This window comes from Rana temporaria, chromosome 7 (genome assembly GCF_905171775.1).
Source record: "Rana temporaria chromosome 7, aRanTem1.1, whole genome shotgun sequence".
Classification (NCBI taxonomy): Eukaryota; Metazoa; Chordata; class Amphibia; order Anura; family Ranidae; genus Rana; species Rana temporaria.
The window spans coordinates 71,437,815-71,450,009 of NC_053495.1; the positions used below are offsets into that span (position 1 = coordinate 71,437,815).

The 12,195-nt window shown below is 46.8% G+C and overlaps 1 long non-coding RNA gene across 1 annotated transcript; it reads right to left on the reverse strand.

Moving 5' to 3' along the window:
• Positions 1-692: 692 nt before the first annotated feature.
• LOC120945422 lies at positions 693-6,915 on the reverse strand. Its single transcript, XR_005750565.1, has 2 exons — positions 6,410-6,915; positions 693-2,112 (listed from the first exon to the last, which is right to left on the reverse strand). It is a non-coding gene; the product is annotated as an uncharacterized LOC120945422 (long non-coding RNA).
• Between the last annotated feature and the right edge of the window lie 5,280 nt (positions 6,916-12,195).

Sequence of the window (12,195 nt, forward strand, 5' to 3'; positions counted from 1 at the left end):
CGCCTGCATGCTCTATCTAACTGATGACACTCTGACTCTCTCTATCTCTCTCAGACTCTCTCCGCAACACACTAGACAAGGCCGACATGCAGGCGGGCTTATATAGTGTGGGGCGTGTACCTACTCCCCTGAGCCATGATTGACCAAAGGCACCCTTCGTTTGGCTAATTATGGCTCTGTACGGACAGCGCTGTGATTGACCAAGCATGCGGGTCATAGTGCATGCTTGGCCAATCATCAACCAGCAATGCACTGCGATGACGCAGTGAATTATGGGCCGTGATGCGCCACTCAAATTTGGCACGAACGCCCCATATTGTTCGAAATTCGGCCAACGGTCGAACAGACAATGTTCGAGTCGAACATGAGTTTGACTCGAACACGAAGCTCATCCCTAGTGGGCGTGAGTGGATCTGAACAACAGAATATAATGGAATGGAGTGGGATATGGTATAGCGTATGCCACGACTGAGACTCATCCCACTCTGACTGTGCCTAAATATTTATCTAACTGGTTATCAGCCTGAATCTACCTTACCCACAGGAGTTACAGCTGCTTTTTATCCTGGCATAGGAATTACTTGCTGTTTGATCTGCAATCATACTCTACATATTGGAAGCTTCGAATGACACTGTCAGAGAAGCTAGTGGACCAGACTGTGTGACTGTAAAGAGGAGACCCAAAACGTATATAGGTGAAAATATAATAATTTATTAAGAAAAGGGAACAACACACAACCACCTCCAACAGAACACTGCAATAAAAAAACAATAAACAGTGACCGAAAGATAACTAAAGACAATATGTACAATGATGGGAGATACCGTAATCGTAAACAGGCCAGGCCGAGGTCATACACAAGGAGATCAGAAGATAGACAAGGACAGGGGATAAACAGGAACAGGGAGATGATGGATGGATGTGCTGCAGAGCAGGGATCCAGGTAACAAGGGGACAGGGATCCAAGGCATTGGGGAAGCAGGAAGGGCAAATCCAGGATGGGTTCGGGATAAGGATCAGGTCGGATCGGGTCAGGAAGATGCAGGATCAATGTCAGGATCGCAGGCTCAAGGTCAGGGAGAGAGATACCAAGGCGAGGTGCGCTTGCACTCGCCGGGTATAAATAGGGATGTCAGTAATTGGCTTCAAGTTACACCTGAGAGCAGAAAGAGCCGTATGCTCCACACTGCCAGGATCCATCCGCTGGTGGAGAACAGTGCTGCCTCCCAAAGTTGATATACCACCAGCAGGGAGAAGTTCTCCTGACAGTTCCAAACTGTCAGGAGACACCTGCTGGTGAACCACAGTACTGCAAGCCAAATAATAATAAATATTACCAGCGGATGGAACCTTTCCTGACAGACACTCATATGGGCCATTTAGGTAACTCCTCATATCTGCAATGTCCTCTGTCACACCTCTAACACTCTGCTATTGATCGAGTATTGGACATACATTAAATTTGTTTCGGTGGCAAATTATAGCCTTGATAGACTACCTCAGTTGAGGAATTGTGCAACTTCTACCTCTGGACTTCTTACTACTCAATTACCCAAATGTTGCAGAGTGATTGTTTGTGTGCATGGGTGTGTGCGCAGCTGGGAATCCAGACCATAGACAATGTTGTCTTTATTTTAACTATAGATTTGGTGAAGGTAAATTTACTGCTATTCTTATATTGTGCGGTTTTTCAAATTAAAGCTTTTTTTTATGACATCACTGGTTGTTAGGATGCAGGTGGTGGCTGGAAGGTTGAAATGGTGCACAATAAAAACCTGTGGCTTTGTGTAACTAAAAGGCAGGCTTGATCCACCTGCTGGCTTGTATACATTTTGGGCAATTTTTAGGCATTTTGCCAAGGCACCCCCTGAAGAAACCTCAAGGCACCCTGATTAAAAAGGCTGCTCTATGGTATGTTATGCATTTTTAAAAAGTTATGGGGATACCAAAGGTGTATAGATTGATATGCATAATAAATAAGTTACATTTTTAGATTTCTTTTTTTCAGAAGTATTCAAACCAGTTGTGTGACACCACAGAACTTTCATCACCCTCCTTTTTATTATACTTTACTGCTCTATATTTAATCCTAATAGTGAATTACAACCTACCTCACACTGCTGCTCTACCACATCCCTTTCACATACACTTCCACATTTCTCACTAGACCACACACTGCATTCTTCATTGTTATTCATTCAGTCACTTACACACCCTCTTTGTTTTGTCTTATGTACTTTTACCATGCTCATTATTTTTGGTTTGTTTTCACTCTGTGTCCTATTGTTGTTTTGTCGTTTCCCCTCATTCCCACATCTCTTTTTCTCCCCTGTGCATCTCCCTCACGCAATCTCCATGCTTACACATCAGGCTTCTTGTTCAGCCTGGCGTGTACTCATATATTTACTTTTTTATTTTTATTCTCTAGACATGCTTCCCAGTCTTATACATATACGTGTATTTATATTACAGGGTCTTCACCGCAACCTTAGGAGGGGAGCGCTCCCCCGCACCCTAACCTACCCATCCCGGTGTACACGGTGGTGCCGGGCCCCCCTGTGACTCAGCCAGGCGCGTGTGCTCGTCCCCACCTGCTTTGGCCTTGATCCGCCATCCCCGGCCCCGTTGGGGGCCCCCCCCTCCCTGTGCTCCTTCCCCGCCTCGGTTTGCCCTCCTTCCCCCCTTTTGTCTGCCGCCCCCGCCCCCCCTCCTCGGGGCGCGGCTTTGGCGCGCTATCTGGTGACCTCTCGTAGGCCCGGGCGGTACCTCTCTTGGTGGTGCACCTGATTTCGGAGTCCTTTTCTACACTGACCCAGGGGAGCTCCTCTCCCCTTTTTCCACCCCTCTGGTACCCCCCGGGGGAGTTTGATAGTGCGGCAGTGGTTCATCTGGTCCGGGTCTACGCCTTCCATTGGACGTCTTGGGTGAGTGGCAGTGGGATTTTCTACACTAGTCCATTTTTGCAGGAGGTTTACCCGCATCCCGCCATCTACCTATATGGCTGTGGGTGGCGGGCCCTCTTTGTGTTCTTTTGTTATTATGTCCCACTTATCTATATGTATCTCTCTTTGTATGTATTTTCTTTCTTACAGAACCTATGGCAGCGTCTATCTAATACTCCCTGAAGAAGACCGCTACTTATAAAAGGTCGAAACGCGTAGGGGTGTTTTTCGCCCATAGTATTTGTATACTCACAGTACTGTTATGCTATGTCTGTACTTGTTCTACCTTGTGTTTTTATTTGCCATGTATGACTTATGTTTTTTTACCAAGTTCATGTCTTGAGTCCCTACTGTTTGGGACTTTTTCCGTACAACATATTCAAATAAATGTATACTTTTATATATTTTTTGGTACGTTTCTATTCCTTGCTGCAGCACAAAGCCCCTAGGGGTAATTTTCTCTTTTCTCAAGACATATCAGGGGTGTGCAGCACTCTCCATCCATGGGTTCCAATACCCTTTTGGGTGGCTAAACACCCGTTCCCCAGGGTTCATACCCATGGACTCAGGACATGAGCTTTAGGTCTGTTGTATTTATTTATGCATTTGGTTTTTTGATTCAATTGTTTTTTGACACACCATTGATAACCTGTTCAACATGAGCATCCAAAGACCAACAAACTTGTTACTGGTTCTCCTTCCATTACTTTTAAAAGGGCCATGTCCTTAAAAGACAAGCCAGTGCAGAGCGAATTTAAAGGGGCCACCACAAAGAAACACTGTCCCGCATTTGGAACCTCTCCATGCGGCCAGTACTCGCATTGTCCCCTTATGCGTAAGGAGAAATCCTTCCCATTACCCAACGGTGTGATGTTTTTTCCGCACCATTTCGCTAACTGCCAGACCCGCGGAGTTGTCTACCTAACGTCATGTGACTGCAACGCATTCTACGTTGGCAAGACTAAACAAGAATTTTGACGTCGTGCAGCCAGGCACGAATATAACATGCAAACTGGAAACCGATACCTGCCCCTTGGCAGGCATGTGGTTGTTAAACACAATTACAAAATGCCTAAAACCACCTTCGCCGCCATTGATCGAGTTCACATACCGATCAGGGGTGGCGATTGGAACAAAGCCCTCTTCCAGTGTGAGCAAAGGTGGATTTTCATACTCCATGCCACGGCGTACCCAGGCCTGAACTAATCCATCTCCTTTGCTCCCTCCTTAAAGGGGTTTACATCCGGGAAAACCGACTGAATCTAGGACGCAGAAGAGTTATGGCCGCCTTGTATGGCGACCTACCTCTCATCCTACATGTTTGCGTCCTGTGTCCTCCCCGGTTTGTTCTTTGAAGGTTTTTTGTTTCCTATCAGCATATGGTTGGTTTTTTCCCCTTTTGGATCCCCTTTCCAAGTGTGTATGTTTATTTACAATATGCTCAGCCTTCCAATTTAGTAATGATTTTATTATCATTTCTTTGTCCTTTTCTTATATACATTATTTTGTTTGTTTCAGACCTATATGTCCATTTGGTATATTCATTTCCTACACGATACAAATGTACTTTGCATCTGTTTCTGATGCGGAGCATTTACCCAAATATGATCACACAGCAATCTGCATTTAACATATACTTCAATAATATTTTTTCAGATTTTTACCACCCCCCATGGACGTCCATTTCTTGGATTCCGGGCCTGGACCGTCACCACATCCGCATCCTTCCATCATCATCTTTCCCCTGGGGGCTCCATGGGTGCACATGGTTCGGTAGCCAGCAGGAGATTTTTCCTTCCCTGGGCCTCACGGCAGGCGGGGACTCTGCACACATCCGGGCTGGCCCCGGCTCTTGTGCTCTTTCTCTGGTGGCCTTCTTCCCGCTGGCCACTGGGGGGAGTTTCTGCACCTGCCGGCGGCGTCCCAGGTCCCTAGCGGCCAGCACGTGCCCTTGCCGTGCGCGCGGGGTCGCGATGGCGTCATGGCCTCGCGTGACCGCGCGCGGCTCACCACCAGCGTGCCTGCGCGATGCCGTCCACAGACGAGGAGAATGGAGTCGGTACACCGGGGACCTAACGGTCCCTTCTGGAACGCCGGGGAGGCCACCACTTGCCGCCTCACGGCGGCCTGGGCGCGCTGTATTGCTGCGTGCGCGGCGGGTGGGTGTGGGTGGGGGCGGGGGTCTGGCCGTGTGGGGGGGGTGGGTGTGGCGTTCCCGTGGATGGGGGGGTTTCCCTGTGGGGTGGGGGTGTGTGTGGGGGGGTCTTCGGCGATGCTTACACCTGCCACAGCGGTGGGTGTGGTTCCCGGGCAGGTTTGGGTCCATCCGGGCCCGCCCCTTACTGCATCATAGGGTGGGGTTGCTACAGGTGGAGAGGGAGTGCACTCCCTCACCTGTTCAAGATATACCATATATAAGCAGCCAGCCTCATTGGGACAAATTCAGATCCCACGGCGACTGTGTTTGGTGGTTATGACAGATTTTGGCTGCAGGATGGTAAGTGGGAGCCTTGGCTCTCTTTTCCATTTCCTGCAAATCTGCCATCCACCCTGGTATCCCCATTATTATCTTACTCTTCTACTTCGTTTACTTTTCAATAGACGTCAGCACCTCCTTCAATAGGTGTCTCAACATCCCTCCTTAAAGCGGATGTGTCACGGGGAAAAAATATTAAAAGCCAGCAGCTACAAATACTGCAGCTGCTGACTTTTAATATTAGGACACTTACCTGTCCTGGAGTCCAGCGCTGATCGCAGCAGAGCACGAGCGATCGCTCGTCTCTCTGCTGCTCCCCCCTCCATCCACGCTCAGGGAACCAGGAAGTGAAGCGCTGCGGCTTCACTGCCCGGTTCCCTACGGCGCATACGCGAGTCGCGCTGCGCCCGCCGATTGGCTCACACGCTGTGTGTTGGGAGCCGAGTGTTCCCAGCACACAACGGGCGACAGACGGGATGTGACGGAATGCCCGTCTTTCGCCCGTAGCGTGTGGCCGGAAGTGGGTGCAAATACCTGTCTTTAGACAGGTGTCTGCACCCCCCTCCCCCCTGAAAGGTGTCAAATGTGACACCGGAGGGGGGGAGGGTTCCGATCAGCGGGACTCCACTTTAGGGTGGAGGACCGCTTTAACAGGAAGGCTACAGCTTTAACCATTTTACCATCTTATCTCTGTGAGCTTTACAGATAGCACAGGTATTTTTTCACCTTTTATTTGTTCCTATACTAGCCCCTTTCCCCTGCAGTTTCTTTTCCCACCCTCCTCTTATTCACCTGTTTTCATAATTTCATTCACATGCACACACACCTATAGATCACTCATACACTGATTATTATTATTAGCATTTTTATTTTCATTTGTATTCCTTTTTCTTCTCTTTTTCACTGCAACATCCCCCATATTTCCCGTTCCCCTTTCATCCTTTTTCTCTTCTCCCCTTGCTGTTTTCCATTTTTCTTTTGCATTCCTACCTCACACTGCTGCTCTACCACATCCCTTTCACATACACTTCCACATTTCTCACTAGACCACACACTGCATTCTTCATTGTTATTCATTCAGTCACTTACACACCCTCTTTGTTTTGTCTTATGTACTTTTACCATGCTCATTATTTTTGGTTTGTTTTCACTCTGTGTCCTATTGTTGTTTTGTCGTTTCCCCTCATTCCCACATCTCTTTTTCTCCCCTGTGCATCTCCCTCACGCAATCTCCATGCTTACACATCAGGCTTCTTGTTCAGCCTGGCGTGTACTCATATATTTACTTTTTTATTTTTATTCTCTAGACATGCTTCCCAGTCTTATACATATACGTGTATTTATATTACAGGGTCTTCACCGCAACCTTAGGAGGGGAGCGCTCCCCCGCACCCTAACCTACCCATCCCGGTGTACACGGTGGTGCCGGGCCCCCCTGTGACTCAGCCAGGCGCGTGTGCTCGTCCCCACCTGCTTTGGCCTTGATCCGCCATCCCCGGCCCCGTTGGGGCCCCCCCCCTCCCTGTGCTCCTTCCCCGCCTCGGTTTGCCCTCCTTCCCCCCTTTTGTCTGCCGCCCCCCCCCCTCCTCCGGCCCGCCTCGGGGCGCGGCTTTGGCGCGCTATCTGGTGACCTCTCGTAGGCCCGGGCGGTACCTCTCTTGGTGGTGCACCTGATTTCGGAGTCCTTTTCTACACTGACCCAGGGGAGCTCCTCTCCCCTTTTTCCACCCCTCTGGTACCCCCCGGGGGAGTTTGATAGTGCGGCAGTGGTTCATCTGGTCCGGGTCTACGCCTTCCATTGGACGTCTTGGGTGAGTGGCAGTGGGATTTTCTACACTAGTCCATTTTTGCAGGAGGTTTACCCGCATCCCGCCATCTACCTATATGGCTGTGGGTGGCGGGCCCTCTTTGTGTTCTTTTGTTATTATGTCCCACTTATCTATATGTATCTCTCTTTGTATGTATTTTCTTTCTTACAGAACCTATGGCAGCGTCTAACTAATACTCCCTGAAGAAGACCGCTACTTATAAAAGGTCGAAACGCGTAGGGGTGTTTTTCGCCCATAGTATTTGTATACTCGCAGTACTGTTATGCTATGTCTGTACTTGTTCTACCTTGTGTTTTTATTTGCCATGTATGACTTATGTTTTTTTACCAAGTTCATGTCTTGAGTCCCTACTGTTTGGGGCTTTTTTCGTACAACATATTCAAATAAATTTATACTTTTATATATTTTTTGGTACGTTTCTATTCCTTGCTGCAGCACAAAGCCCCTAGGGGTAATTTTCTCTTTTCTCACAACCTAGGGGGGGCCATTTTATGAGACATGAGCCCCATTCACGGACGAGTTGCGCAAACGACGTAAAATGTTTAAATTTCGACGCGGGAACGACGTCCATACTTAACATTGGCTGCGCCTCCTAATAGCAGGAGCAACGTTACGACGAAAACGACTTACGCAAACGACGTAAAAAACTACCGCCAGGCGCACGTACGTTTGTGAATCGGCGTAAGTAGGTAATTTGCATACTCTACACTGAAAACTACGGGAGCGCCACCTAGCGGCCAGCGTGAGAATGCACCATGAGATACGACGGCGTAAGAGACTTATGCCAGTCGTATCTTAGGCTAATGTCAGCGTATCTAGCTTTCTGAATACAGAAAGTAGATACGCCGGCGCAGATTTGAATTTACGCGGCATATCTATGGATACGCCGGCGTAAATTCTATCTGAATCTACCCCACTGTGTTTACTCTATGTATATGCTGTGCACTGTTTTCTGGTTTGTGTGCTGAGGCCTCAGAAGAAAGGTATCTATCTAATAGTGTTAAAGGTGTTGGATATTTATCTCTCTGTGTACTGTACCTGTTCACATAGATCTTTTTCAGGTCATAAAGGTGCATGCCCTTGTATATCCGTGTCAAGTGATATTTTCTGTTGTGTGACACCACAGGGTCCTTTTGGAAACTTCTCTTGGTGGGTGAATGTCATTGATGCAGAAAAGAGAAGCACCCTCTGCTGATCACTGTGAGTGCAGGGCTCCCATCGATGCCCCTCAGGGCCCTTATCTCACAGGAATTGGGTTAAAGGATGCTGGATGAGAAGATGAGCATTTTTCAGCCTGAGTGGCTTTTTTATTTATTTTTTCTACAAAAAAAAATTGAAAGTTGTGTTGGGCCGTGTGAGCTGAAATAAAAACAAAAGTAGTGTGAAATACCTAAAGAGATTTTTTTTACATTAGTTTTTTTTATTGTAACATACATTAAATACCCTTTAACCAGCTACTTGTGAAATTCTGGCAGTTATGTACAGTACATATGTACAGCTTGATGCATTTTTATATCTCCCAACTTTCAACCTACAGCCCAGCTCCAGGAATTGGAAAAAAAAATCTACCCTTACCCCTATGCACTGCAAGGGCTAAATGTTAAATGTTCATTATGTCTAGGGGGTACAGGAACAGGCGTTATTATTTTCCCTCTCCCCTTCTCAGGCCAGCTGCAGCACCCTTCTCTTCTCCCTGAAGCTTTTGTCTTGTAGGCGCCCCATCAACATCATTACATACAATGCAGGGCTATTAACCCTGCAAAATTGGTGGAGGGGATGAGGGTGTGGCTGCGGAGGATTGTTGTACTGCTAGAAGAGATGTGTTTCTCCATATTCTAATCTAGAACCTCTAGACATAATGATCATTTAGCCCTTACAGTGTGGAATGGCCCCACTGCAAGGGCATTTTTGTTGGGCTTTAGGAAAAGGGGACGCCCTATGTGCACATGGGCTGCAGCAGCACAGGGTGGTTGTAACTACGCTGCACTCTGAGTGAATCTGAGCATACTTGCAGTATACACTGCAATAAAGTGTGCAATAGTGTACAATACATTTTGAATACTTTTTTACTAACTGTTTGTGGCCCGGTTTAAAACCCAAATCTGAGGAATTCAAGTTCTAATTCTGCTATGCAGGAAGACAGATCTGTGTGTTTTCCCAGGCAGCCCACCCCCATACAGTTAGTAAACACACCCAGGGAACACATTTAACCCTCTGATGTTAACCCCTTCCCTGCCAGTGCCTATAATACAATGGTCAGTGTATATTTTTTTAACACTGGTCACTGTAATAATGTCACTGGTTCCCAAAAACGTGCAAAAAATTTCAGTTAGGTGTCCGATTTGTCCGCTGCAATGTTGCAGTCCCGCTAAAAATCACAGATCACCGCCATTACTTTTTGTTCATGGCACAAAAAATGGAAACCGCAGAGGCGATCAAATATCATCAAAAGAAAGCTGTATTTGTGGGAAAAAAAGGACATTCATATTATTTGGGTACAGCGTTGCACGACCGCGCAATTGTCATCTAAAATATGCAGTGCTGTATTGCAAAAAATGGCCTGGTCATTAAGGGGGTAAATCCTTTGAGGGTGAAGTGGTTAAAATAGTTTAAAACTACTTAGCAATTACCAACTGTTGAAGCAATAAACTTATGTTTTTAAAGTAGTGAGGTTGGGGGTATGTGATGTACAACATAGGCTATAGAGCACAGTGCTCAGGTCTATGTAACATACAACATAGGGTATGGAGTGTAGTGGTCAGGTGTATGTAACCTAGTGCCCCTTACATTACTGGTCACTTGGAAAGAAAGAGGTCATGGGGTTGTCAGTAAGAGGGAATAAGTATGCTGCAACATTAGTGGCCAGTGGGAAGGAAAATATGCCCTTGTGTCAGTAGTAGGAAAAAAATTCCCCAGCCTCGGTTGGAGAAAAATCACACGTCAGTGGGAGAAAAACTTCCCTAAAACCAATAGTAAATCTAAGGAACATTGCCCAATGGTCACTAGGAGGCCCTGCAAATGTAAGAACAGTGTTTCATTGGTCAAAGACATTTCTCTCCATTAAAAAATTAATGAACAAATAACTTGTATAGAATCTCAGAATGTAGACATTCTGTAAACCCCAATAAACTATACACAATCCCAGGAATGAACTATGATTTTTGTGCCAGAAAACGTAACAATGCAGTTAGACCTGTTTCAGGTCTATGTGTGACACCCATGCTAGTTTCTATTGCAGAGTGAAATAGAAACTGGAGCTGGTTCTGCAACTAAAGCGGAGTTCCACCCAAAAATGGAACTTCCACTTTTCGGAACCCCCCCCCCCCCCATCCGGTGTCACATTTGCCACCTTTCGGGGGGAGGGGGGTGCAGACAGGTATTTGCACCTACTTCCGGGAACAGATTTGTGCGGGAGTCATGCCCCTACCCGCACCCCTGCTGTCTTCTTGGAAACACACTGGGCCAGATCCTCAAAAGGGATACGCCGGCGTATCTACTGATACGCCGTCGTATCCCTGTTTCTATCTTTGGAACTGATCCACACTGCCGGATCTTAGGATGCAGTACCGCATCCGCCGCTGGGGGCATTTCGAGTCGAAATGCCGCTTCGGGTATGCAAATTAGCACTTATGGAGATCCACGAAGCTTTTACGCTTCGTTTTTTCTCCGTAACTATTAAGTTGCATGTGTAAAATTAGGGCTGCTTTTACAAAGTGTAAACTGTTTACACCTTGTAAAAGTAGACCCTTCTTACCCGCGACACTGTTATTTATTTTTTTTTTCCGCCGTATCTTTTTTTTTTTCGGACGCAACTTTTTTGACCCGGCGCGATTCACGAAGCTCGGCGTAACGTAATTTCGCGCTATGCACGTCGGGAAAATGACATCACGAGCATGCGCAGTACGTCCGGAGCGGGAGCGCGCCTAATTTAAATGGGACTCGCCCCCATTTGAATAGGAACGCCTTGCGCCAGCGGAATTTAAGTTACACACCCAAAAAATTTCTAGGTAAGTGCTTTGTGGATCGGGCACTTAGGTAGAAATTTTCCGGCAGTGTAACTTAAATGGGAAAAGATAAGTTACGGCGGCTGGCTGTGGATCTGGCCCACTGTTCCCAGGAGAGAGCGAGGAACCAGTGACGGCTCGCCGCGCCACTAGCGCATGCGCAGTAGGGAACCGGGCAGTGAAGCCATAACGCTTCACTTCCCGATTCCCTCACCCAGGAAGGCAGCCCAGGGGCAGCCGAGAGACGAGCAATCGCGGGTGAGCTGAACAGGTAAGTGTCCTTATTTTAAAAAAGTCAGCAGCTGCAGTATTTGTAGCTGCTGGATTTAAAAAAAAAAAATATTTGGCGGCACCTCCGCTTTAACAGAGATGGTGGCAGTTTTCTGTACAGAACTGCAGAGCTTGCATACAGAATGTTAGGAAAGTATGCATTCATTCTCAGTATAATGATAAAAAAAAAGGCACATACACATGCACATGTGCAATGCTGATGAAAATGCTGCATGCATACACCTTTCTGGGATGCTTTAATGTGTTGGGCAGCTTATTCAACTAGATAGACTGCCTTAATGCAACATGCTTTAAGGCTGGATTCACACCTATGCATTTTTAGTGCTCTTTGCATTTTGCGGATTTGCACTACAGTCAATTTAACATGGTTTCCTATGGAACACGTTTTGTAGTTCAAATCTGCAAAATGCAAAAAGCACTAAAAATGCATAGCTGTGAATCCAGCCTTACGCATGTCATAACGCGCTTGCTTTAATGCAGCGCGACAGTGAAAGCCCAGACTTAAACTGGCTATACACTATACAATTTTCTTGTACAACTTTTCTTTAGATTTACCAAAACCATATGTAGTGCCTGGTTACTTAAAAGGTACCGGTGCTAGTCAAATTTAGAGATGCATCAGAGTGTTAACTGACTCTGATCCAATTATTAT